Source organism: Diorhabda sublineata, chromosome 9, assembly GCF_026230105.1.
Source record: "Diorhabda sublineata isolate icDioSubl1.1 chromosome 9, icDioSubl1.1, whole genome shotgun sequence".
In the NCBI taxonomy this organism is placed as follows: domain Eukaryota; kingdom Metazoa; phylum Arthropoda; class Insecta; order Coleoptera; family Chrysomelidae; genus Diorhabda; species Diorhabda sublineata.
Window position 1 is genome coordinate 365,665 of NC_079482.1, and position 25,186 is coordinate 390,850.

The 25,186-nt window shown below is 34.6% G+C and overlaps 1 protein-coding gene across 3 annotated transcripts in view; it reads right to left on the reverse strand.

The window, feature by feature from the left end:
• Positions 1-25,186, reverse strand: part of LOC130448746 (cadherin-87A) — a 213,180-nt gene that overhangs the window by 113,905 nt on the left and 74,089 nt on the right. Inside the window, exon 2 of one of the 3 annotated variants that reach the window (XM_056786243.1) lies at positions 10,263-10,306. The exons of the other annotated variants lie outside the window; for them this stretch is intronic. The gene's annotated coding sequence lies outside the window, so the exon portion shown is untranslated. The remainder of the gene's footprint in view (positions 1-10,262; positions 10,307-25,186) is intronic. 3 annotated transcript variants of the gene reach the window in all.

Sequence of the window (25,186 nt, forward strand, 5' to 3'; positions counted from 1 at the left end):
ACAATTACATCTTTGATACAGTTTATTATTTATTAAGCCACGAATAATGAAATAAAAAAGATGAATACAACAAAAGTTGATAAAAGCAGTCTTTGTTAATATTCAAAATCTAAAAATTCAATTAATTTGGCTCTCTTGGAATTCCTCCGAAGAGTTTCTCAACGACTGTCCGTAGTTGTTGTCTTTCTATCTAACTACGAACTCATCTCATCAGCTTTCTCTTCCAAAAATGGATAAATCCTTTCCATGGCTTTCCACGACTGTAAAATGCGGACAATTTCCCCTGGGACTTTGCTGTTGGTGGTACCTGGTAGAGTTTTGTTTGGCCAAACCGATGATATCTGGTATCGACGGCTACCAAATCTCCGTTCTCAGATATTCGCTCTTTCATTTTAAGAGTACGTTCATCACCACGTTTCTCACCTTCTTTCCAGATTGTTGCACTGAGAGATAACTTCTTCTGGCTTCTTCTTTTCTACCCCTTTTCAGTTATTTTGTTTTCACATAGACAACAGTGTTGTCTGAAATTGGAATGCTCAGAAACTGATCTCGTCGCCTTTGATGGCGTAATATTTGATTTTCCTACTAGAAACCGCGGATTTTCTATGTTTTCAAGGGAAGTAATCGACGCAAGAAGGGTTCTTACACCCCTTTTGTACCCTTGAACTTCAATTAAAGTCTCTTTACATATAAAACACAAACCCACGTTAGAACTGGGATCAGATATTCTGTAGATTTTGAGTTAAAACGACATTACAAATCACTTTAGCTAAATATAGAATTTTTTTTATCGTGAATTGTTAATATTTCAAGTCTAGTGATTGTCAAAAAATGTTTTATTGGATAATTCAACAGTTTATTTAAAGTTTTGATCGATTTTCCCACTTTCATTAAAGTGGTCTTAAACTTTTGGCCTACAGTCTACGTTTTTTTTTTCAAATTTTTTTCGTAATCTTGGGGAAATTTCTCATGTTATGGATTTACTGAAAAAACAATGTACCTGGCAACGTTGTAGAAGTACTAGAATCGTATGGTGTGCCTAATAGTCCAGTGAGACAGCCCAATTAGAACTCGGAATCTATGCCGAATTTTCGAATTTTTTATGGGAAATCGAAACTTATTTGGGGAGGAAATTGAATCTCGACAACTCAGCCACAAAATTTATGATTTAATGGCTGGTATTCAACAACTTATAAACAAGTAACCAAACTTGTCAACTATGAAAAAATCTAACATTAATTAAAGTGTCTAATTGACGACCTCAAGCAAGGATTTACTGCTGGGTGTAGCAGAGTTACAGACACACGTGTTTCAAGTTCACCCAAACAACCAGCAAAAAACAATCTCCTCGTTCGTGTTGTTTTCCAAGAAAATTTTAAAAGTCTGAATTTTTTCGTAGATGCAGTTAAAAAGTAGAGACTCTAACGAGTGAAACGCATTTTCTTTCGTCCCGAAATGTTGAGTTTTCGAGTAGATACAGCGGTTTCTTCTTCAGCCGGGGACGGTAATTTCCATCGTGGCGCGACCCCGCATTTTACAAAGAAATGACAGCACTTAGAGTAAAATCACAAGAAACCTTTTTTGTAGAAAATTTTTTAAACTACATTTTTGATTTCTCAACTTTTTCCGAAATTTCACATAGATTTCGAGTTATTTGCAAAATTCGAAAATTTGAACAAAAATATATCGTTTTGTGGACAAAATTTTGATGTTAACTGGACTATAAAAGTGATTGATAATGATATTAGAATAAAAAACAAACTATTACAATAATTCCAAGACTATGAGCAAATTGCGTAATGCATTTTTTTCATTATTCAGTATACAATAACCGTTTCCATTTATATACTAATAATAAATTAAAAATGTCTGGCGGTTAACGATTTATTCTTTAGTCAATTTCGAAAACAGTGGATGGAGTTTAGTGTTAAGAAAAAAACTGAAACCAATTATCTTTCACTACACGTTAACCCGACACTTTTTTGTAAAAAAAATATTAAAATTATCGATTTTCTAGACTCATCTTGTATCCAATTCGGCAACATCCGGTTAGGAAGTGTAACATTTTTTATAATATTAATATTAATATTTTTAAAAAAATTTAAGTACGTCGAATAGGTAGAATTTATGCCCCTCTTGTTTTCACATTTCCGAATGAGACGATGAAAATTTCTCTACACGTGGACCAACTATGAGTAACGTTCCGAACACGGGGCGCGTCAGATGGTTGTAAAATTTCTTTTTATGTTCGAGCCGGCCCCAAAGCGGCATCTTTTTCTTAAAATATTCATTTTCCGAGATTGCCTTCTCCATTATCTCAGATTTACGACGTTGTCGCTTCCAATGTTTCCTTATTTCCCATACACGCACATATCCACTATTTCCAAAAACAAAATCAATCCAACTGATACCCGTCTCTAGAATACATCGAAAACTGGAGAATATTTGACAATACTGGCAACACTGTATATGTTTTGGAAACTGATACAACCAATTCATAAATAAATCCATAGAGGGCGCTAGTTACACGGTTCGTATCAAGTTGTATTAAACTTTCTTAAGGTTAGATTTATTGAGCAAATTTTGATTGTCACTAATCAAAAATTGTTTCAAACTGAATTATTTAGATATAAAGATGACCTCTGAAGACGACAATTATCGAAACTAGTGTTTCGAAGGCATATTAAAAGTCATTTATTAAAAAGTGGAAGAGAAATTCGCCCTATTTTCAACAAAGTGAGTTAGTGTGATAAAGGAAAGGAATGTTCCCTAGATACGTGTAGGAGAAGGGTAGAAATTTACCTTGAGGGTATCGTTAAGCTTATCAGAGGCGTTACTACCAAAGAATTATAAGATAGTTTTATTTCAGATAGAAAATACTGAAAATAATCTAAGCATCTCAATGGGATGGGATTTCGCTCAATTTCGCTCATAAAACAACCTTAATAGTTTTCAATTTAACCTTATTGATCATATTTTACGAATATGAGGATTTTCAATTATAACAGTCTCATCATGAACATCAATTTTTACGTTTTACAACCGATTTTAAACCCGAAACGAAAATATAAAGTCCAAAATGAATCACTGCTTTCTACTAATCTATTTCACTGTATTATATCAAATTAAAATTTAGTAAAACGTTCATTACTTCAAAGGGAATATTCGAGGATGGTTCCAGGAATACCTAGCCTGAACTAGATATGGCGGTAGTTGCTTGTTAGATACTTGAAAGTACAAAATATGTAAGTTTGAAGACGCCACATTTGAAAGATCAAAAAACTAGATTCTACTCTGAGCGAGACTGATTCTTCGTTATCAACAAATTATCTGAAGACCAGCAGACCACCAAAAAATTCTTAAGCCGGTACAGATACAGCAGACATTTCAAAAAGTACTGTAGATCGCATTTTAACTAAAAATTTGGACGTGAAGAAGCTGTTTACTCGGAATAGAACAAAAACTTCGTTGTGAAGATGTTTCCATCGATTGTTTGATAATTTTTGTGCCGTTTCAGGTGTATCAGAACACACCCACAACAAAAGATCAATCAAAACGATGGATTGAACCAGGGAGAACCAGCTCCAAAGACTGTTCCATCTGCAGGCAAGTTCATAGCGTCGATTCACCACTTCCATCGACTCAAATAGGATCCCTTTCAAAGTAGATCTTTTTCTAACATTCCAAGGAAATCTGAGCAAGAGTTTTTGGTCAGAAGCCTAATTTTTTGGTACCAACTTCGCACAGACTTTTGTCATGTCTAAAATTTTTCTAATCGTTTCTTTATCGGCGTTTACAGCCTCGGCAATCGTCCGGATCCTAATTCGACTATCTGCACGCATAATTTGATTGATTTTGGTGACTGTTTCCGGAGTTTAAACAGTTACAGGGCGATCTGGGTACTGGTTATCTTCAGTGCCACGTCGACCTTCACTAAAGCGCTTACACCACGCGTACTAGATAGAGAATTATACCCATAGACCTCTTGCGACAATTTCTAGCAGATATTTAAAGACATGTAAATTCAATTGCAATTCAAGAACTCTCCCACATCTAATCAGATCCGTCAAAGATAAAATATCCATTGAGTACCACGAAGAGTATGAAATCCCTGCTCAGATTGTCCCCGTTTCTATATTGGTCAGACAAAGCGACGCATTTCCATCAGGGCAAAGGAACACTTGTTGTCTGTCCTTTTTCCCAGCATCGTGTCCATACAATCAATTTCAATAAACCTAAAACTTATAATCTACATTCCACTCCTTCAAATCCAGGATTATTCGAGAAGCTATCGATATAGAGGAACTGTCTGAACACAAAGGACGATAATCAGAGATTACGATTAACCTGGAAACACTTTCTTCATTCATAAAATTCGCTCTAAAATCTCCAAAAGGGTCGATTTCCACATATTTATTGGCAGATCTAGGCGGCTAGTTCACCAGGTAGCTCAAAATCATCAGAGATGATGTCCACGGTGTTTTCGATGCTTTCCATTTCTCCGGTGAAACTCCAAGGAGTAAGCGGATTGAGGAAACACCTTCTTCATCCATTTCCTTCCAATACCACCTCGACTAACAATAAAATTCTTTCTAAAACCTCCCGAAGAATGAAACTCCACATATTTATTGCCAGATCTAGGCGGCTAGTTCACCAGGTATCTCAAAATCATCAGAGATGATGTCCACGGTGTTTTCGATGCTTTCCATTTCTCCGGTGAAACTCCAAGGAGTAAGCGGATTGAGGAAACACCTTCTTCATCCATTTCCTTCCAATACCACCTCGACTAACAATAAAATTCTTTCTAAAACCTCCCGAAGAATGAAACTCCACATATTTATTGCCAGATCTAGGCGGCTAGTTCACCAGGTATCTCAAAATCATCAGAGATGATGTCCACGGTGATCTCGATGCTTTCCATTTCTCCGGTGAAACTCCAAGGAGTAAGCGGTTTGAGGAAACACCTTCTTCATCCATTTCCTTCCAATACCACCTCGACTAACAATAAAATTCTTTCTAAAACCTCCCGAAGAATGAAACTCCACATATTTATTGCCAGATCTAGGCGGCTAGTTCACCAGGTATCTCAAAATCATCAGAGATGATGTCCACGGTGTTTTCGATGCTTTCCATTTCTCCGGTGAAACTCCAAGGAGTAAGCGGATTGAGGAAACACCTTCTTCATCCATTTCCTTCCAATACCACCTCGACTAACAATAAAATTCTTTCTAAAACCTCCCGAAGAATGAAACTCCACATATTTATTGCCAGATCTAGGCGGCTAGTTCACCAGGTATCTCAAAATCATCAGAGATGATGTCCACGGTGTTTTCGATGTTTTCCATTTCTCCGGTGAAACTCCAAGGAGTAAGCGGATTGAGGAAACACCTTCTTCATCCATTTCCTTCCAATACCACCTCGACTAACAATAAAATTCCTTCTAAAACCTCCCGAAGAGTCAAACTCCACATAATTATTGTCAGATCTAGGCGGCTAGTTCACCAGGTATCTCAAAATCATCAGAGATGATGTCCACGGTGTTTTCGATGCTTTCCATTTCTCCGGTGAAACTCCAAGGAGTAAGCGGTTTGAGGAAACACCTTCTTCATCCATTTCCTTCCAATACCACCTCGACTAACAATAAAATTCTTTCTAAAACCTCCCGAAGAATCAAACTCCACATATTTATTGCCAGATCTAGGCGGCTAGTTCACCAGGTATCTCAAAATCATCAGAGATGATGTCCACGGTGATCTCGATGCTTTCCATTTCTCCGGTGAAACTCCAAGGAGTAAGCGGATTGAGGTAACGCCTTCTTCATCCATTTCCTTCCAATACCACCTCGACTAACAATAAAATTCCTTCTAAAACCTCCCGAAGAGTCAAACTCCACATAATTATTGCCAGATCTAGGCGACTAGTTCACCAGGTATCTCAAAATCATCAGAGATGATGTCCACGGTGATCTCGATGCTTTCCATTTCTCCGGTGAAACTCCAAGGAGTAAGCGGTTTGAGGAAACACCTTCTTCATCCATTTCCTTCCAATACCACCTCGACTAACAATAAAATTCTTTCTAAAACCTCCCGAAGAATCAAACTCCACATATTTATTGCCAGATCTAGGCGGCTAGTTCACCAGGTATCTCAAAATCATCAGAGATGATGTCCACGGTGATCTCGATGCTTTCCATTTCTCCGGTGAAACTCCAAGGAGTAAGCGGATTGAGGTAACGCCTTCTTCATCCATTTCCTTCCAATACCACCTCGACTAACAATAAAATTCCTTCTAAAACCTCCCGAAGAGTCAAACTCCACATAATTATTGCCAGATCTAGGCGACTAGTTCACCAGGTATCTCAAAATCATCAGAGATGATGTCCACGGTGATCTCGATGCTTTCCATTTCTCCGGTGAAACTCCAAGGAGTAAGCGGTTTGAGGAAACACCTTCTTCATCCATTTCCTTCCAATACCACCTCGACTAACAATAAAATTCTTTCTAAAACCTCCCGAAGAATCAAACTCCACATATTTATTGCCAGATCTAGGCGGCTAGTTCACCAGGTATCTCAAAATCATCAGAGATGATGTCCACGGTGATCTCGATGCTTTCCATTTCTCCGGTGAAACTCCAAGGAGTAAGCGGATTGAGGTAACGCCTTCTTCATCCATTTCCTTCCAATACCACCTCGACTAACAATAAAATTCCTTCTAAAACCTCCCGAAGAGTCAAACTCCACATAATTATTGCCAGATCTAGGCGACTAGTTCACCAGGTATCTCAAAATCATCAGAGATGATGTCCACGGTGATCTCGATGCTTTCCATTTCTCCGGTGAAACTCCAAGGAGTAAGCGGTTTGAGGAAACACCTTCTTCATCCATTTCCTTCCAATACCACCTCGACTAACAATAAAATTCTTTCTAAAACCTCCCGAAGAATCAAACTCCACATATTTATTGCCAGATCTAGGCGGCTAGTTCACCAGGTATCTCAAAATCATCAGAGATGATGTCCACGGTGATCTCGATGCTTTCCATTTCTCCGGTGAAACTCCAAGGAGTAAGCGGATTGAGGTAACGCCTTCTTCATCCATTTCCTTCCAATACCACCTCGACTAACAATAAAATTCCTTCTAAAACCTCCCGAAGAGTCAAACTCCACATAATTATTGCCAGATCTAGGCGACTAGTTCACCAGGTATCTCAAAATCATCAGAGATGATGTCCACGGTGATCTCGATGCTTTCCATTTCTCCGGTGAAACTCCAAGGAGTAAGCGGTTTGAGGAAACACCTTCTTCATCCATTTCCTTCCAATACCACCTCGACTAACAATAAAATTCTTTCTAAAACCTCCCGAAGAATCAAACTCCACATATTTATTGCCAGATCTAGGCGGCTAGTTCACCAGGTAGCTCAAAATCATCAGAGATGATGTCCACGGTGTTTTCGATGCTTTCCATTTCTCCGGTGAAACTCCAAGGAGTAAGCGGATTGAGGAAACACCTTCTTCATCCATTTCCTTCCAATACCACCCAGACTAACAATAAAATTCCTTCTAAAACCTCCCGAAGAGTCAAACTCCACATAATTATTGCCAGATCTAGGCGGCTAGTTCACCAGGTATCTCAAAATCATCAGAGATGATGTCCACGGTGTTTTCGATGCTTTCCATTTCTCCGGTGAAACTCCAAGGAGTAAGCGGATTGAGGAAACACCTTCTTCATCCATTTCCTTCCAATACCACTTCGACTAACAATAAAATTCTTTCTAAAACCTCCCGAAGAGTCAAACTCCACATAATTATTGCCAGATCTAGGCGGCTAGTTCACCAGGTATCTCAAAATCATCAGAGATGATGTCCACGGTGTTTTCGATGCTTTCCATTTCTCCGGTGAAACTCCAAGGAGTAAGCGGATTGAGGTAACGCCTTCTTCATCCATTTCCTTCCAATACCACCTCGACTAACAATAAAATTCCTTCTAAAACCTCCCGAAGAGTCAAACTCCACATAATTATTGCCAGATCTAGGCGACTAGTTCACCAGGTATCTCAAAATCATCAGAGATGATGTCCACGGTGATCTCGATGCTTTCCATTTCTCCGGTGAAACTCCAAGGAGTAAGCGGTTTGAGGAAACACCTTCTTCATCCATTTCCTTCCAATACCACCTCGACTAACAATAAAATTCTTTCTAAAACCTCCCGAAGAATCAAACTCCACATATTTATTGCCAGATCTAGGCGGCTAGTTCACCAGGTATCTCAAAATCATCAGAGATGATGTCCACGGTGTTGTCCAAATGCTTTCCGGTGAAACTCCAAGGAGTAGGCGGATCGAGGTGTTGGAATCGACTAAAAAAATGGGTGATTCGTTGTGTGGAGTAGGCGGATAACCACCCTATCCTCATCCCTAACTAGATAGAGGTTCCAAACGTCGAAAATTTTCAAAATTCGAACGTGGTTCAACCTGTGATGTTGGTTCTTTTGTTAATAATCCTGATGGCGAGGACCTTTTCGAATAATTTTATAATTTCTCATACAAAGCAAATTGACGAGTCGTTAAAAACGATATCAGGAACGTTGAAACTTGGATTAAATTTTAATGAAGGTAACTAATTAACACTCTGAACATTATTCAACACAGTATGAAGTTAGTAAATTGTGATGTTATTGTCTTAAATTTAATCCCGGATGTATGGCAAGCATGTATTCGGGGTGTTTTTTTGACAATTCGTTTTATTCAACTCGAAACTTTAAATTCTCGTATGAACGCGTTCCGTGTATTGTCGGATTGGAATTTATGATATCAAACTTGTAACAAATTTGTGCATTTACGGTATATTAGAGGACAATCGATTGAGTAACTTGATTTATGGTTTACGTTGAGGAATCTAAATTTGGAAATGGAGAAAAGTACAAATAATTGTTTCGAAGTTTTCTTATGTAGTTGTTTCTTTTCTAGTTATTGAAATTTATATTTTCGAAATTTTCTCGAATTACTGGCACATTTTTTATATTTTCAGACTTCATTCTACATATTGGAGACGTAACATAACCTAACCCAACCTAATCTAATCTAATCTAACCTAACCTAACCTAATCTAAGCTTAACAAAACTAACCTAACCTAACCAGTTTGTTTGATTATTTTTAAAAGTTGCGTTTGAATTTCTAAATATTTTTCAGATTATTCCGATTTTATTAAAATTATTTTTGATATTTTTATAATATTATCAATTACTTTCGTTTTTCTCGTTATTTTATTGAATTTTCTAATAATTTAAAAAAATTCTTCAAATGTTTCGAATTTTCTGGGTTTTTTCGAGTTCATTTAAAACATTTTCTGAAATTTCGACGAATTTTGTTAATTTTCTTCGATTTTCTCGAAGCTTTTTCAAAGTATAGTCCAAATTGTCGATTTTTTTTTCAAATTTGATTAGATTTTAGTATGTAGTTGTTTCCTTTCTGGTTATTGAAATTTGTCTTCTTGAATTCCTGGCACATTTGTTATATTTTCATACTTCATTTTATATATTAGAGATCTAACCTAACCTAACCTAACCTAACCAAAACCTAACTTAATCTAACCTAATCTAACCAGTTTGTTTAAAAATTTTCGGTTTTTTCAAATTTTTTTTCGGTTTTTGGAAGCGTTTTCGAAGTTACGATCAATTTTCTAAATATTTTTCAAATTATTCCGATTTTATTATAATTATTTTCGATATTTTTATAATATTACCAATTACTTTCGTTTATCTCGTTATTTTATTGAATTTTCTAATAATTTGAAAAAATTCTTCAAATGTTTCGAATTTTCTGGGTTTTTTCGAGTTCATTTAAAACATTTTCTGAAATTTCGACGAATTTTGTTAATTTTTTTCGATTTTCTCGAAGCTTCTTCAAAGTTTTGTCCAAATTATCGATTTTTTTGCAAATTTGATTAGATTTTTACAAAATTATTTTCAAAATTTTCAAATATTTCCAATTATTTTAGCTTATCTCGGGAATACTCGGGTATCTTTCAATTTCTGTAATTTTTCATATTTCATCATAATTTTTCCTAATCTCATTTTCGAATTCATCGGTTTTCCCAATTTTTCGAAATATCTTGGAACTTTTTTTGTTTTTCAAATTTTATCCTCGGTTTTCTCGTATTTTCCGTAGGTCATTCAATTTTCTTAAAACCTTCCGAATTTCAGAGAATTTCCATGTGTTATTTTTCAAAATATCTCAAATTTTCATATTTTTTGAATACTTACATTTTTGTAGAAACTTGTAGTCAGAGACAACCATTAATAATTATCTAAAACGAAAAGTTATAAATTAGATAAATTTGAAAAATTACTTTTGTTAATATCTAAACAGTTTAGTTTAATAAGGCCACTCTCTGATCCTCCTAAAACTTGGGAATCTTCACAAATACCACCGAATTAAGAAACATCAACGTCTTGGTTTAAAAAAAAAAAAAAGAAAGTAATTCAATTTAAAATCAAATAGTCCTTGCTTTCAGCACGATCTCTCATAAATCTTTTTAATTCAGGCCGAAACGTCACATAATGTTGTTACTTTATTATAAGGTCTTAATTGAATTAGTTGGATCTTTCCAGTGCTGGAACAATGTTGGAAATCACTGGAGATATTCATATACACAGCTACATCTATCTCAAAGTAGTTTTTACTGTACGAACGTCATGTATAATCGACAAACCTATTTTCACTTTTGATAATGAGACGTTGTCAATTGTAACATTTCAAAATGTTACCCACCAAAAGTTCTGATAGAGTCCTGAGACTCTAAGTTGGTTACCTCTGATATCTACAGAAGTTCTTCGCTCTACTCGTCCAGTTAGCAGTTTCAGAAGCTACTTGCTACTCCCACCGATTCTGACGATTCCTCAACTAGCTCAGTTGCCAGCTTCAGAAGTTACTTGCTGCTTCCAGCGATTCCTCCACTCTTGCAGTTGGCATCTTCAGAAGCTACTTGCTACTCCCACCGATTCTGACGATTCCTCAACTAGCTCAGTTGCCAGCTTCAGAAGTTACTTGCTGCTTCCAGCGATTCCTCCACTCTTGCAGTTGGCATCTTCAGAAGCTACTTGCCACTCCTACCGATTTTGACGATTCCTCAACTAGCTCAGTTGCCAGCTTCAGAAGTTACTTGCTGCTTCCAGCGATTCCTCCACTCTTGCAGTTGGCATCTTCAGAAGCTACTTGCTACTCCCACCGATTCTGACGATTCCTCAACTAGCTCAGTTGCCAGCTTCAGAAGTTACTTGCTGCTTCCAGCGATTCCTCCACTCTTGCAGTTGGCATCTTCAGAAGCTACTTGCTACTCCCACCGATTCTGACGATTCCTCAACTAGCTCAGTTGCCAGCTTCAGAAGTTACTTGCTGCTTCCAGCGATTCCTCCACTCTTGCAGTTGGCATCTTCAGAAGCTACTTGCTACTCCCACCGATTCTGACGATTCCTCAACTAGCTCAGTTGCCAGCTTCAGAAGTTACTTGCTGCTTCCAGCGATTCCTCCACTCTTGCAGTTGGCATCTTCAGAAGCTACTTGCTACTCCCACCGATTCTGACGATTCCTCAACTAGCTCAGTTGCCAGCTTCAGAAGTTACTTGCTGCTTCCAGCGATTCCTCCACTCTTGCAGTTGGCATCTTCAGAAGCTACTTGCCACTCCTACCGATTTTGACGATTCCTCAACTAGCTCAGTTGCCAGCTTCAGAAGTTACTTGCTGCTTCCAGCGATTCCTCCACTCTTGCAGTTGGCATCTTCAGAAGCTACTTGCCACTCCTACCGATTTTGACGATTCCTCAACTAGCTCAGTTGCCAACTTCAGAAGTTACTTGCTGCTTCCAGCGATTCCTCCACTCTTGCAGTTGGCATCTTCAGAAGCTACTTGCCACTCCTACCGATTTTGACGATTCCTCAACTAGCTCAGTTGCCAGCTTCAGAAGTTACTTGCTACTTCCAGCGATTCCTCCACTCTTGCAGTTGGCATCTTCAGAAGCTACTTGCTACTCCCACCGATTCTGACGATTCCTCAACTAGCTCAGTTGCCAGCTTCAGAACTTGAGAGGTTCGTTGGATTATTTGTTACCAGGATGGAAACTGTATCCGTGTAAATAATGAATTTAAGAGAATTTGAGATGGTGCGAGATATTTTAGGTTTAGCCGTGGTAGAAAAAAGTTTTTTCTACGATACTTGAGTCGTGGGGGATTAAGGAGAGTTGTGGTGTTAACTGGAATGTAATAAAAAGGGAGTAAAAATAAAAAAACATAGAAGAAGATAAAAAAGAAACGATAGAAGATATTGGTACAGTACAGTTGACCATTTGACTGTTGAATCGGTTCACCTGGTTACCAGGCAGATCGACGTGGAAGGGAAAATTACAAGATAGTTTTTAAGGAGATTTCCATAAGCAGTTGAGCATAAGAAGTAGAGGGAAGTTTTCTTTTGAGGTTTGAGCTGACCCAATGTGCGAAATAAATGTTTTTGGTAAACGAATTGTTCGTTTCGACGGTACGAATCATGTATAATTTGGACGTCTCGATGTAGCAGCGCATTATTCAAAAAAAGATCTTTTTGAAGAAGATGATTTTGCTCTATAATTAATTATGGGTTGTATTATTTTCAGATATTATATGATTCCTTTTAAGTACGCACATGAAAGACTTCTCCGCATTGCTGGGTTTGTAATAAGAGAACTCCTACGTAGACGTGTAACGATATAAAGTTACTGTTATAAAGTAATTTTGTTCTGTTATAAATAAGCGTAAAAAAAGTAGAATTGAATTTCGTAAGGTTTTGAAAATGACGTGATTAATAAACTGATTTGAAAAATTTTGTACACAAATTCGAAACGCTTTGACAAAAAACGACTGCCGGGTATTTCGAGTCTTTTGATGTCCTTTATTATCGTCGAAATACGGTTTCTAGTTATATGAAAACTGACAATAATCATTTTGTAGATAAATATGAATATTTGACAGCCGATAGAAGCGAATATTTTCCTAATAATAATCCATCAACTCCACGTCAACCAAATTCTATTTCTAAATTTGAATTATGAATAAATTAATGTAGAAAAATGTTTCTGATATACAAAAATGAATAAAACAAAAAAAATTAAAACGAAAATCGTTTTATTTGATAAGAATTTCTAAAAACAACAAATTCTAAGTTTAAGAGATATTTCCATGCAAGTAATTTTTTTATTTTCCACTCCCCAATTGAGTTTTTGATTTTTTCTTTCAAATTTTTCAGTTTTTCGCATAGTATGCACTAATATCTCGAAGTCAATGACGTTTTAGACATACGATACCGTCGAAACCATAGCTTGGAGTTGTGCCGGAACCCGAAGAAAAAATTCAGCAGGTTTTAGTTCAAGTTTATCCTTATAGAAACGGCGGTACGATGATTTTTCCTAGGATCTGTTACTGGACTAATTTAGAACCCGATTGGCCACGTTATTCCCTTTTACAAACCCCCAATAACACCATTGATGGGTTACGAACCATTCCATCTCTTGGTTGGGTCCGATTATGTCAATTTTTTCCTTTATAAGTTTGTATAATTCTAAATCGTCTCTTATTTTTAAATAGTTTTAAATTGTAGTTGACTTTTTCGTGTATTCGATTCAATTCCAAGACTTTTTGAATCTTGATGAACCTTTAATCTATTTTCCAAATGCCGAGATGTCTGTCCTATGTAAACAGCGCCGCAATCAGTATAAAGTACTTGATATATAATAATACATCTTTTTTTCTGTTCTTACGTTGTATATTGAAGTTTTTTATGATAAGAATTGATTTTTTCATTCAGTTTTCTGCAATATCTTCCGTCACTAATTGTACTATAAACTTCCTTAGTTTTTGCATCTCAAAAATATGTGGCAGCCACCAATCAACTCATCTGCAATTGTCTTTTCCGTGTATTCGATTCAGTTTCAAGACTTTTTGAATCTTGATGAACCTTTAATCTATTTTCCAAATGCCGAGATGTCTGTCCTATATAAACAGCGCCGCAATCAGTATAAAGTACTTGATATATAATAATACATCTTTTTTTCTGTTCTTACGTTGTAAATTGAAGTTTTTTATGATAAGAATTGATTTTTTCATTCAGTTTTCTGCAATATCTTCCGTCACTAATTGTACTATAAACTTCCTTAGTTTTTGCATTTCAAAAATATGTGGCAGCCACCAATCAACTCATCTGCAATTGTCTTTTCCGTGTATTCGATTCAGTTCCAAGACTTTTTGAATCTTGATGATCTTTTAGTCTATTTTCTAAATACCGAGATGTCTGTCCTATGTAAACAGCGCCGCAATCAGTATTAAGTACTTGATATATAATAATACTTCTTTAATTTTTGGTTTTTTAGATTTTTGTTCTTAGTTTTGAGAAATATTTGGATAGTGTCCTTCAAGACTCAAGTCCTTTTCTTAAATACGAAATCCAAATATCCTGAAGACCTTTCTTATACCATTTTGTTCTTAAGTTGTAAATTGAAGTTTTTTATGATAAGAATCGATTTTTTTTCGATCAGTTCCAAGACTTTTTGGATCTTGATGAACCTTTAATCTATTTTCCAAATACTGAGATGTCTGTCCTATATAAACAGCGCCGTAATCAGTCTTTGTACGAGAAATTTTTTATATTTTGATGTGTTTTTGATATAATTTTTGTTTCGTTTGGGTAGGAAAAGTTTGAATACAATCAGTCGAAAAGGCATGTACAGTTTTGGCAATTTTGTGATTTTTCAATTTTTTTCGCATCCGATGTCGAAATAAATATTTTCTTTCGAACAATTACTTCCTTTCCAGCTTTTTCCATACGTTGTATATTTGTAAAATCAATTCTGAATCCTCGTTAAAAAGGTTTTTTATCTTAAAAATAACGTTGTATGTTTACCCGGTAGATTTTCCGCGATGCGTTTTAGGAAAACAATATATGAGGAACATTATGAAAAGTTACTGGAAATATATACGGCTCGTTGAGCACATTCCGTGATTAATTTGTATACAACGTTTGATATATTACTTTATTTAATAACTGCTTGGTAAATGAGTGAGACGTTCGACGAGCGATTCTGTTTGGTTAGGTTAGGTTTGACGGAAATTCCTTCGAGGTACTGAACGAAATATAATTGAAAATTTGAGTGTAATGCACGAGATTCAAGATTAAAATATATAAATTTCTTCATTAACCTATAGGAAAGTAATCAAACAAACTCGCTGCATCGGTTTCTCTTTCTATAGGAGCATCTGGTTCACCATCTGGATCAAATTGGATGTCTTCTTCATCTTCACTTTCGTCCCTGGTATTTTTTTAACGCGGGAATTATATCATAAGAAAATACTAGATCTAGAACTGCATATATATTGGTTTGTATCAAGTTTTAGAAGTAGATTTGTCTGTTTGAGTCTCAGACTCAGATCTAACTATGGAAATTCAAGTAGACTTTTGTCGTAGAGCTTCCCGTTGACCCCTAGGGGTACGCCTGGACCTCTATTAGAATCGCTGATAAATGCTAGCCAAATTATTATGGAATTTATCCAAAGATTCATCATCTTCTGTAGGTGGTGAGCCTGTCTTCGAGCGGGGGTTATCTCCATGACAATTTGGTACAAGTACCAGAAATTACTCAGTGCTAGCAGCTCAGAAACCATATCGAATTATAAATATTTAATGTTATTGCTTCAAAACACATTCATTATTATAACGATTCAGAACAACTCAAACAACCCTCGTATGACAATACGTTCTGAGTACGTTCACCATTGTCCAATGTCAAACTCAGTGAATACGTCAAATCTGACAAACAATAGCTTCGTGTACTCGAGATGATGCTAAATCTTCAAAAGTCTAAGCTTTTGTTTTAATCCACCTCGAAAGTTGTGGTGGTTATCAATTCTGATGGTAATGACAATCAATATGAACTAAGTTGAACCGATGCGAGGACAAGGTTTATAGAAATCAAAATAACACAATTAAAAACGTCAAATTTCACGATAGCAATGTCAGTTTTGACATATCAGCGTTGCCATATCTCAAAATATAAGTAACAATTGTGATTTTCTTTTCATACAGATTCAAAATGTTTAATTGTGTTTGTTAATAATTATTATAATAATTAGTCGAACGTCGGCAGCCCAAATACATCCACCGGTTAATCCTTCATATTTAAATTTATGCAAATGAGTTTCTGCATCAAGTAACACCGACCTTTGATGCCGTTCGATGGAATGGTTGCTCTTTGTGGCAACAAAAGATATTTCGCTTTTTTTTTTTTTTTCATCACATTCTGGACAGAAAATCTTGTTGAGGGTATTTATTATTCATTAAAAATGTTCATTCTTAGGAGAAATATTTTTTTGCGATTGCATGTTACTCATTGTTCCATTTCCATGTTTTATTCATGAAGCTTTCATGATAAAACGTTTCCCATATTCGCGAATCTTTCGACTTTAGATTTTCGCGAGAAAATTATTACATTTTGACAATGTTGAAGAATCACGCACTCTCCATATCATATTGTAAGCTGGAAAGAGTTTTCCTAATGTTTTATTGATAAAACTTCAACTCCATTTCGATATTTTCATCGTAGTATGTCTCAAACAAACAAAAAAATGGTGAAAATTGAAAATTTTAATCTATTCAAACGGGAAGTTTAGGTAGAACACTCAAGGCCCTGTCAAATTACAATCGAATTTTAAAATTCGACAAATTCGCGCGACGCCTGCTATTTATAATTCGTTAACGTGCTTTTAATGTTTCCTTTTCGAATTTTTTATTAAAACAGGCGGTTTATTTACAGTATTTCTTCTAAATAATTTCTAGGAAAGTCTATTTTTCTTCTAGAACTTTGTGGAATTTTATTTAGGTATATAAATGATTTGTGTAAACGCATTTAGTTAGTTTTAAATAAATAGTCGTAGTGAAAAGAACGAAAATGGCTTAAGCGATATTTATGAGTAAATTATTTCAAGTGTTAAGTGTAAATAGACACGAAAAAATTTGAATAATTATCGATACAATGCAGATTCGAAAAAAAAAAACAATTTGAAGATAATAATTACATACTCGTCCATACAAGTAACTAAATATTATTTCAAATATAACATCCTGTATGTACTCACATTTTTAAACGCTTTTTGTTCCAATAATATGGAGTGATACAATATTTTACAGGGTAGTTTGAGAAATATTTGAAATTTTATCTTTTATCGTAAGATTGATACTCATGTTTTGAGATATGGCAACATCGATGTGATGATGTCAAATTTGTTATTGCCATCATCAAATTTTGACTTTTTTAATGGTGAACGTACTCAAAACGTATTGTCTGACGAGTGCTATTTGAATAATTAATTTTCTTAACTTTCGACGTAAATAAAACAAACAGCAAGTTAAGTCAAGTTATTTAAGATTAGGTTAGGTTAGTTTAGATTAGCTTATGTATAGGTTAGGTTAGTTTAGGTTATGTTTAGGTTAGGTTAGGTTATGTTAAGTTAGTTTTGGTTAGGTTATGTTTAGGTTAGGTTAGTTTAGGTTAGGTTATATTTAAGTTAGGTTAGGTTATGTTTAGGTTAGGTTAGGTTAGTTTAGGTTAGGTTAGTTTAGGTTAGGTTATATTTAGGTTAGGTTAGCTTAGGTTATGTTTAGGTTAGGTTAGTTTAGGTTATGTTAGTTTAGGTTAGGTTATGTTTAGGTTAGGTTAGTTTAGGTTAGGTTATGTATAGGTTAGGTTATGTTTAGGTTAGGTTAGTTTAGGTTAGGTTATGTTTAGGTTAGGTTAGCTTAGGTTATGTTTAGGTTAGGTTAATTTAGGTTAGGTTATGTTTAGGTTAGTTTATGTTTAGGTTAGGTTAGTTTAGGTTAGGTAATGTTTAGGTTAGGTTAGTTTAGGTTAGGTTATGTTTAGGTTAGGTTAGTTTAGGTTATGTTAGGTTAGTTTAGGTTAGGTTACGTTTAGGTTAGGTAATGTTTAGATTATGTTAGTTTAGGTTATGTTTAGGTTACGTTAGTTTAGGTTATGTTTAGGTTAGGTTAGTTTAGGTTACGTTAGTTTAGGTTATGTTAAGTTAGTTTAGGTTAGGTTAGTTTAGGTTAGGTTATATTTAAGTTAGGTTAGGTTATGTTTAGGTTAGGTTAGGTTAGTTTAGGTTAGGTTAGTTTAGGTTATGTTTAGGTTAGGTTAGGTTAGCTTAGGTTATGTTTAGGTTAGGTTAATTTAGGTTAGGTTATGTTTAGGTTAGTTTATGTTTAGGTTAGGTTAGTTTAGGTTAGGTTAGTTTAGGTTAGGTTATGTTTAGGTTAGGTTAGTTTAGGTTATGTTAGGTTAGTTTAGGTTAGGTTATGTTTAGGTTAGGTTAGTTTAGGTTAGGTTAGCTTAGGTTAGGTAATGTTTAGGTTAGGTTAGTTTAGGTTAGGTTATGTTTAGGTTAGGTTAGTTTAGGTTATGTTAGGTTAGGTTACGTTTAGGTTAGGTAATGTTTAGATTACGTTAGTTTAGGTTATGTTTAGGTTACGTTAGTTTAGGTTATGTTAAGTTAGTTTAGGTTAGGTTATGTTTAGGTTAGGTTAGTTTAGGTTAGGATGAACTCGTTTCGACTTTTGGTGATTAAGCACCTTCTGGAACCACCGAGTTTAGCTGATATTTTGGATTCAATCGTGGTCGAACTTCGCTACAAAATAAAAGACGAAAGATCGAAGCTACTTTGGGCATTATTTGGTTGATGTATCATCGCCGTTAAGTCCTTGTTTGGCATACAAAACTTGTGGTAACACTCGTTTTGAATTTTTTATTTAGTAGCCTATATCTATGACCTTGTTTACTAATAGGCGAGTTGTTGTTTTGGTTTATGCTTATTCAGTTGAAATTCTACATCTTCCAGATATACCAGAATTGTCGATTGATCATTGGCTATAAGTCGAAGCGTATTAAATAGATTTCGATTCTCATATATCTAATTTTTGGCACTTTTCACGTAAACACTGTAATTTTCAAAATGTAATCGACGTTCTAGGTGAAAACGCCACAACTCACTGACCAGTCCAACCAAACAAAACTCATCTATCATTATCAGTATCGGAAAACGTTGCATCATACACAAATTATGAGACAGAATTTTAATTTGGTAAAAATTCATTTCCATATATCATAAATAACGTCGATGATATTCAACAAATAGTAAACCGAATTTTCCTTCAAAATTTCCAAAAAAAGGACATATCGGTGCGGTTCGAATGTCTCGATAGTCGTTTCAATTCAATACTAGACAAGATTTTAGTCTACAAGCTTTGAAGGACTGAAATGTGGTTTTAGTACAAGTACATCATATTAGATATTCCTCATGAATGCAGGACAATTTGATTGAGAAAATTGGCGTCTTTGAAAAGACCCCACGGATAACTTTGTCCAGTCCCTCGACCTTCCATAAAGTATAGAGCTACAAGACCTTCGGCATGGATATCATGAAGATTTTCAAATTTTTCCTTCGATTGCAGTTCGAAGGTCGGGAAAGCTGCGTGGTCCTCCGGGTCGTTGAAAAGACCCCACGAGAAGAAATCACAGGGTGTTAGGTGATGTGACTTTGGGGGCCACTCGTCCGCATATCGTAGCGCGTTCAATATAAAATGACGTTTTGAAACCTCGTCCATTTTGTCCACGTAAATCTTCGATCGTTTCCGGATAACTTTATCCAGTCCACGTGACCTTCAATAAAGTATAGAGCTACGAGTCCTTCAGCATGGTTACCAGAGGATTTAGATTTCAAAGTGACCGATTTCTATTAGTCAAAATCTGTAAATCAGTTTTGCTTTTTGCGTGAAGGTAGATATTGATTTGTATTTTGTCTATACGTCAAAATGACAAATGTAAAGCAAAATATATACAGAGAAAATTATTTGTTAATGTAGAAAAATAATTTTTACCACGTTGTATGTCTTCAATTTCATCATTATTAAATTATAGATTAGGTCTCGTATGGAATGATAATTTTTAAGTAATGACAGCTTGTAATAATTGTATACAAAGCTTATAGATGCTAACGAAGCTTTTATTCGATGTATAATTATTTTTTTTATGGTACCTGAATTGAAATTATATCATTCAGTACATCATTTCGCTATTATATATTAAAGACGTAGAAAAACTGTAGTGCGTAACTCGCATGGAATACTAATTTCCCACTCGAATAATTAGCAAATTTAATAATCGCGGTTTTGCATCAAGAATAAAAATTTTTGAACGTTTTCATTAAAAGTAAAAGAATTATTCAAAGTTTTACGTTATTTAAGTAGTTTTTTGGTAATTCCTACAATCCAAACAAATTAGTTATCATTAAAAAATGTTAACAACGATTCTAGATAAAAGTTTAAAATAATAAAACGAATGAAAATATTGATTCTGTCTAAATTTATCAACTATTTTCGTTTTATTCAAAATGCCACAAACAGTTTTCATCCACGTTTTTTTTAGTTAAAAGATTAAAATTCTCAGACTGTAATGTAATCGATTTTAGTATGCGTTGATTGTGAATCGATTCGACAGATCTCAGTCAATACTACTTTAACAAAAGAAGTTGAAAGAGAAGTTTCTCTATTCAATGGTGACCAAAAAAAGTTTTTATCTAAATTGAATTCTTTCAAAAAATAGTTTTTCTATAATTCTAACTAAACATCGAACGATCTAAATCAAGTTTTCGGGTAAATATAAAAAGCTTAATCTACCGGATACGAGTAGATGGTACTTGACCTGACCTTAAGATGGCGGTAGTTGCTTGAAATCCACTGTATTAGACAGTATTTGCACATCCAACGATTTGGGTGTTTATTATTAGTTTTTCAAGAGATATTTTTGTCTTTTCTAGTTATTTTTTTGTTCTAAAATAGCCTAAACTACATTATCGTTGACCTAATCCATCATATCCACTATATACTGACGGATGCAAATTCTGAAAATCCCTTTTGGTACGTGTTAGTATGAGCTCTCGATGTCGAAGACTGTTTCTGGGCTCGTTCATCATACTCGGCATTGTTTTAATATGACATGGCTCTGATTCAAAATCGTAGATACCATAATTGTCATTTCGAGTATGTTCCACAGTTTCGAAATAACGAAATTAATTAGTACCGGATACAAACTAATTTTCAATAAATATTACAACCGATTTTCCCTATTTAAATTATTCAGACGACAATTATTCGTCTTTGGAATTGTAAAAGACACGGATCCAAACCAAATTTGGCACGTTTATATATAGAAACATACAAGAAAAATCTTTGCTTTTAAAATATTATTTGAAAGGTGCTTTTTTTATTAAATTACGTTCGGGATATAACCGAGGGTCAAAGCTGTTCCTTTTCCCTCTGAAAATCTTATTACACCACTTCATATTCTCGACCTTTGACCAGAAAAACTAAAATCTCTCAAAAAAACGTTCGGAGAAAAAATTTTTGAAGTTACATAATCAGAATTAATAAATGTAAATAAAATAATCGATTTATCAAAATTACGTTACTAAATATGTTATAATATACGTTAAAAATTCAAGTATTAATTATAATATGCAATAAAACTTTGGATTAGTATTGAAAAAAAAAAATTAATTTCCAAAAATGTCTGTATAGTGCATACCTCGAAATTTTCTTTTATCTCACTACGTATGTCTCGCAAACAGACATCAATAAATATCTCAAACGTAAACTGTTCCTAAAATCGCGGAAAATTGTATCTATCTGAGTCGGAGTTGAAACGCGAACTGAAACCTCAACTCCCAACAGTTTTGGAAGTTGCGCGGCGACCCACGACGCCTAGATACTCGCGTAAGTAATAAACTCACAACAACTTACTAAAAAATCGGTATACGGTTTCGGAAACTGCAGTTATTAGTATAGAATACGTTTTTAAGTGTTGGGGAAATGCAATAGAGCTAATATTTATTGAAATTTCGGGAAGAAACTTCATTGAAGTTGAGGAAAAACCGGCAAAAATTGAGATGAAGAGTTTTATCCTAAATTATTTTATATATGTATTTAGAAAACGGTACAAAAGGTAATAATTTTGTTAAATATATATCAAAAACTGATTCAGGAAATTTTTTTTATATTAACCCTAGCTTGTTTTGAGCATACGAGGGTAATAATATATGTTTTAAAATAAACCAACAGATATTTTCGACGTCCTGGATTTTCTCCTCTCTTATTTCTGATTCTAGAGATTCAATCTATATCGGGATTTTTTTCTACGTACAACTAACCTTCAAAAACATCCCTCTATTATTTCAACTCAATGCTCTAATTATTTTGGCGTGAATGATTTTTTAAACACGGATATGCTTTTTGATACATATTTGAACAAGTTTGAAATTTAATATTTCCAATTCTGTGCAACCAATCGACGTTTTTAATTTTTTTCTACATAAGAATAACCTTCAAAAACATCCCTCTATTATTTCAACTCAATGCTCTAATTATTTTAGTATGAATGATTTCTTAAACACGGATATGTTTTATGATACATATTTGAATAAGTTTGAAACGTCCTATATCCAATTCTGTGCAACCAATCGACGTTCTTAATTTTTTTCTACATAAAAATAACCTTCAAAAACACCCCTCTATTATTTCAACTCAATGCTCTAATTATTTTGGCGTGAATGATTTTTTAAAAACGGATATGCTTTTTAATACATATTTGAATAAGTTTGAAACGTCCTATATCCAATTCTGTGCAACCAATCGACGTTCTTAATTTTTTTCTACATAAAAGTAACCTTCAAAAACATCCCTCTATTATTTCAACTCAATGCTCTAATTATTTTGGCGTGAATGATATCTTAAACACGGATATGTTTTATGATACATATTTGAACAAGTTTGAAATTTAATATTTCCAATTCTGTGCAACCAATCCACGTTTTTAATTTTTTTCTACATAGAAATAACCTTCAAAAACACCCCTCTATTATTTCAACTCAATGCTCTAATTATTTTGGCGTGAATGATTTTTTAAAAACGGATATGTTTTTTGATACATATTTGAACAAGTTTGAAATTTAATATTTCCAATTCTGTGCAACCAATCGACGTTCTTAATTTTTTTCTGCACAAAAATAACCTTCAAAAACACCCCTTAAAATGACAAACCCAAATCTACAAATAGGGATTGTGATATTTAAGTGTTTATCAGCTCTATCTCGTTTAGTTTCGTGGCATTTAAAATTTACAGATTGGCTCTATTTTAATGCATTTATTTCTAACTCAATCTGCGATCTTGGTTATGCCCTTTGTCAAACAAATAAATATAAATAAAATATCGTCTACCTGAAGTTGAAAACGGTAACGTGAGTTCTAAAACAACTCTAAATTACAAACTTCCAACTTTAACCACCGCATACAGTAACCGAAATACATATAATTATTATATAACATTCTAAAATGATACCTCACTCGAATTTTCCAAGTCTAAATAAGTTCCACGGCCTTAATTTATTAATAATTCGATGTTTCAAAAGCCTAATCGAATTAGGTTCTTCAATTAACTATCAAAATATCAAAATAGAATGTGGAAAGTCGTTAAAAAATTAGTTAGGGATACAAATACTTAATCAAAAATAATAAAATACCCAGAGAACAAGAGGATGGTTCCAGAAGTACCTGGCGCGACCTAGAGATGGCGGTAGTTGCTTGTTAAATACCCACTACATTAGAAAGTACACAATTTGAAGATCGAATGTTTCAAGTTTGAAGATTACACTTTGAGATTACGACTCCAGAAACCTAACCAAAGCGGATCGTCATTTCAAAAACTGGTACATCGCATTTTAACTTTGACATGAGGAAGCTGTGCCCAAAATGGACGCCGCGTTTGCTCAGAATAGAACAAAAACTTCGTCGTGAAGACGTTTCCATCGAGTTTTTGATCATTTTTGATCCGTTTCACAAAAAAAGAAACAATCAAATGAACCGAAAAGGTTCGAAATTAATAAATTGCAGTTTCAATTACAACTTCGTGCACCCTATTCGTCTGATTTAGTCCCCTCGGATTATTTCTCGTTCGCAGACTTGAAAAACCAACTCTCGGTGGTCAAAGATTTTTAAACAAAAAAGAATTTACGGGCTTTCGTGTTTTATTTATCGGGACAATCCTCGTACAAAAAAAATAACAGTAGGAAAAACTATGTACTGATATCCGGATTTTTCCGTGTAACGTAAAACACTCGAGAGGCAAATCTCGTCTTTAACGTCATTCCAAATCTGTTTTATTGTATCGAATTTATTTGAACGCATGTTCTTTGCGAAACTTTTGACTATTAGAATATTTCCGAACTGGATTTGTTTAAGAGATGACGGATCGAAAATACGGTTATCATTTTTCTTCGATACGTAAAACCGTTTCAAAATAAACGATCGAATACACAAGAATTTGTAATAAATTGTTTAAAAGTTCGAATACTTTTCTTATTATACATTGAACATCCTCAAAATTTGGTGTATTTTCGATGTAGATTTTAATTGCAATTTAAAAATAAATTTTACGTTAAAGTTCTGTGTTTCATTTATCGTTTTAAAACTAGAAATAGTAAAGAAAATAATATAATTTCGCGTTTTCCATATTTTCCGCCCGAAAAAATTCTATTTGGTTCACAGATTTTGAGCAAGCCGTCAATTTGCGTAAATCGTCCGCCATAAACCGAAAAATTCGCTGTTATCTTCGGTGGGATAACTCCATTCTTCGAAATCTCCTCAAGTCCATAAACATAAACGATTGTAATATCTGGAAAACCCCATGTAGCGTCGCGTTACCTTGAAAAAATTTCCTTTCATCTTTTTGATTTATGCGCGTTATATCAGACACAAATGCAGCCGTTTCTGGCTTTTCTTATCGCGTTTATATATTTCTATACGAGGTCTGGCTATTAAATAACTAAACTCGATACGAAAAAAGGCCACGCACATTTCCATTGATGGAAAAGGCGCTGGAAGTCTTCTTCGGTGAGGGCTGGACGTTTTTCGCTCAAATCGGGTCCGTTTCAAAGCTTTTCCTAGCATTTTTTGATACCAACTTCGCAACAGACTTTTGTCATGTCTAAAATTTTTCTAATCGTTTCTTTATCGGTGTTAACAGCTTCGGCAATCACCCGGATCATCATTCGACTATCTGCACGCA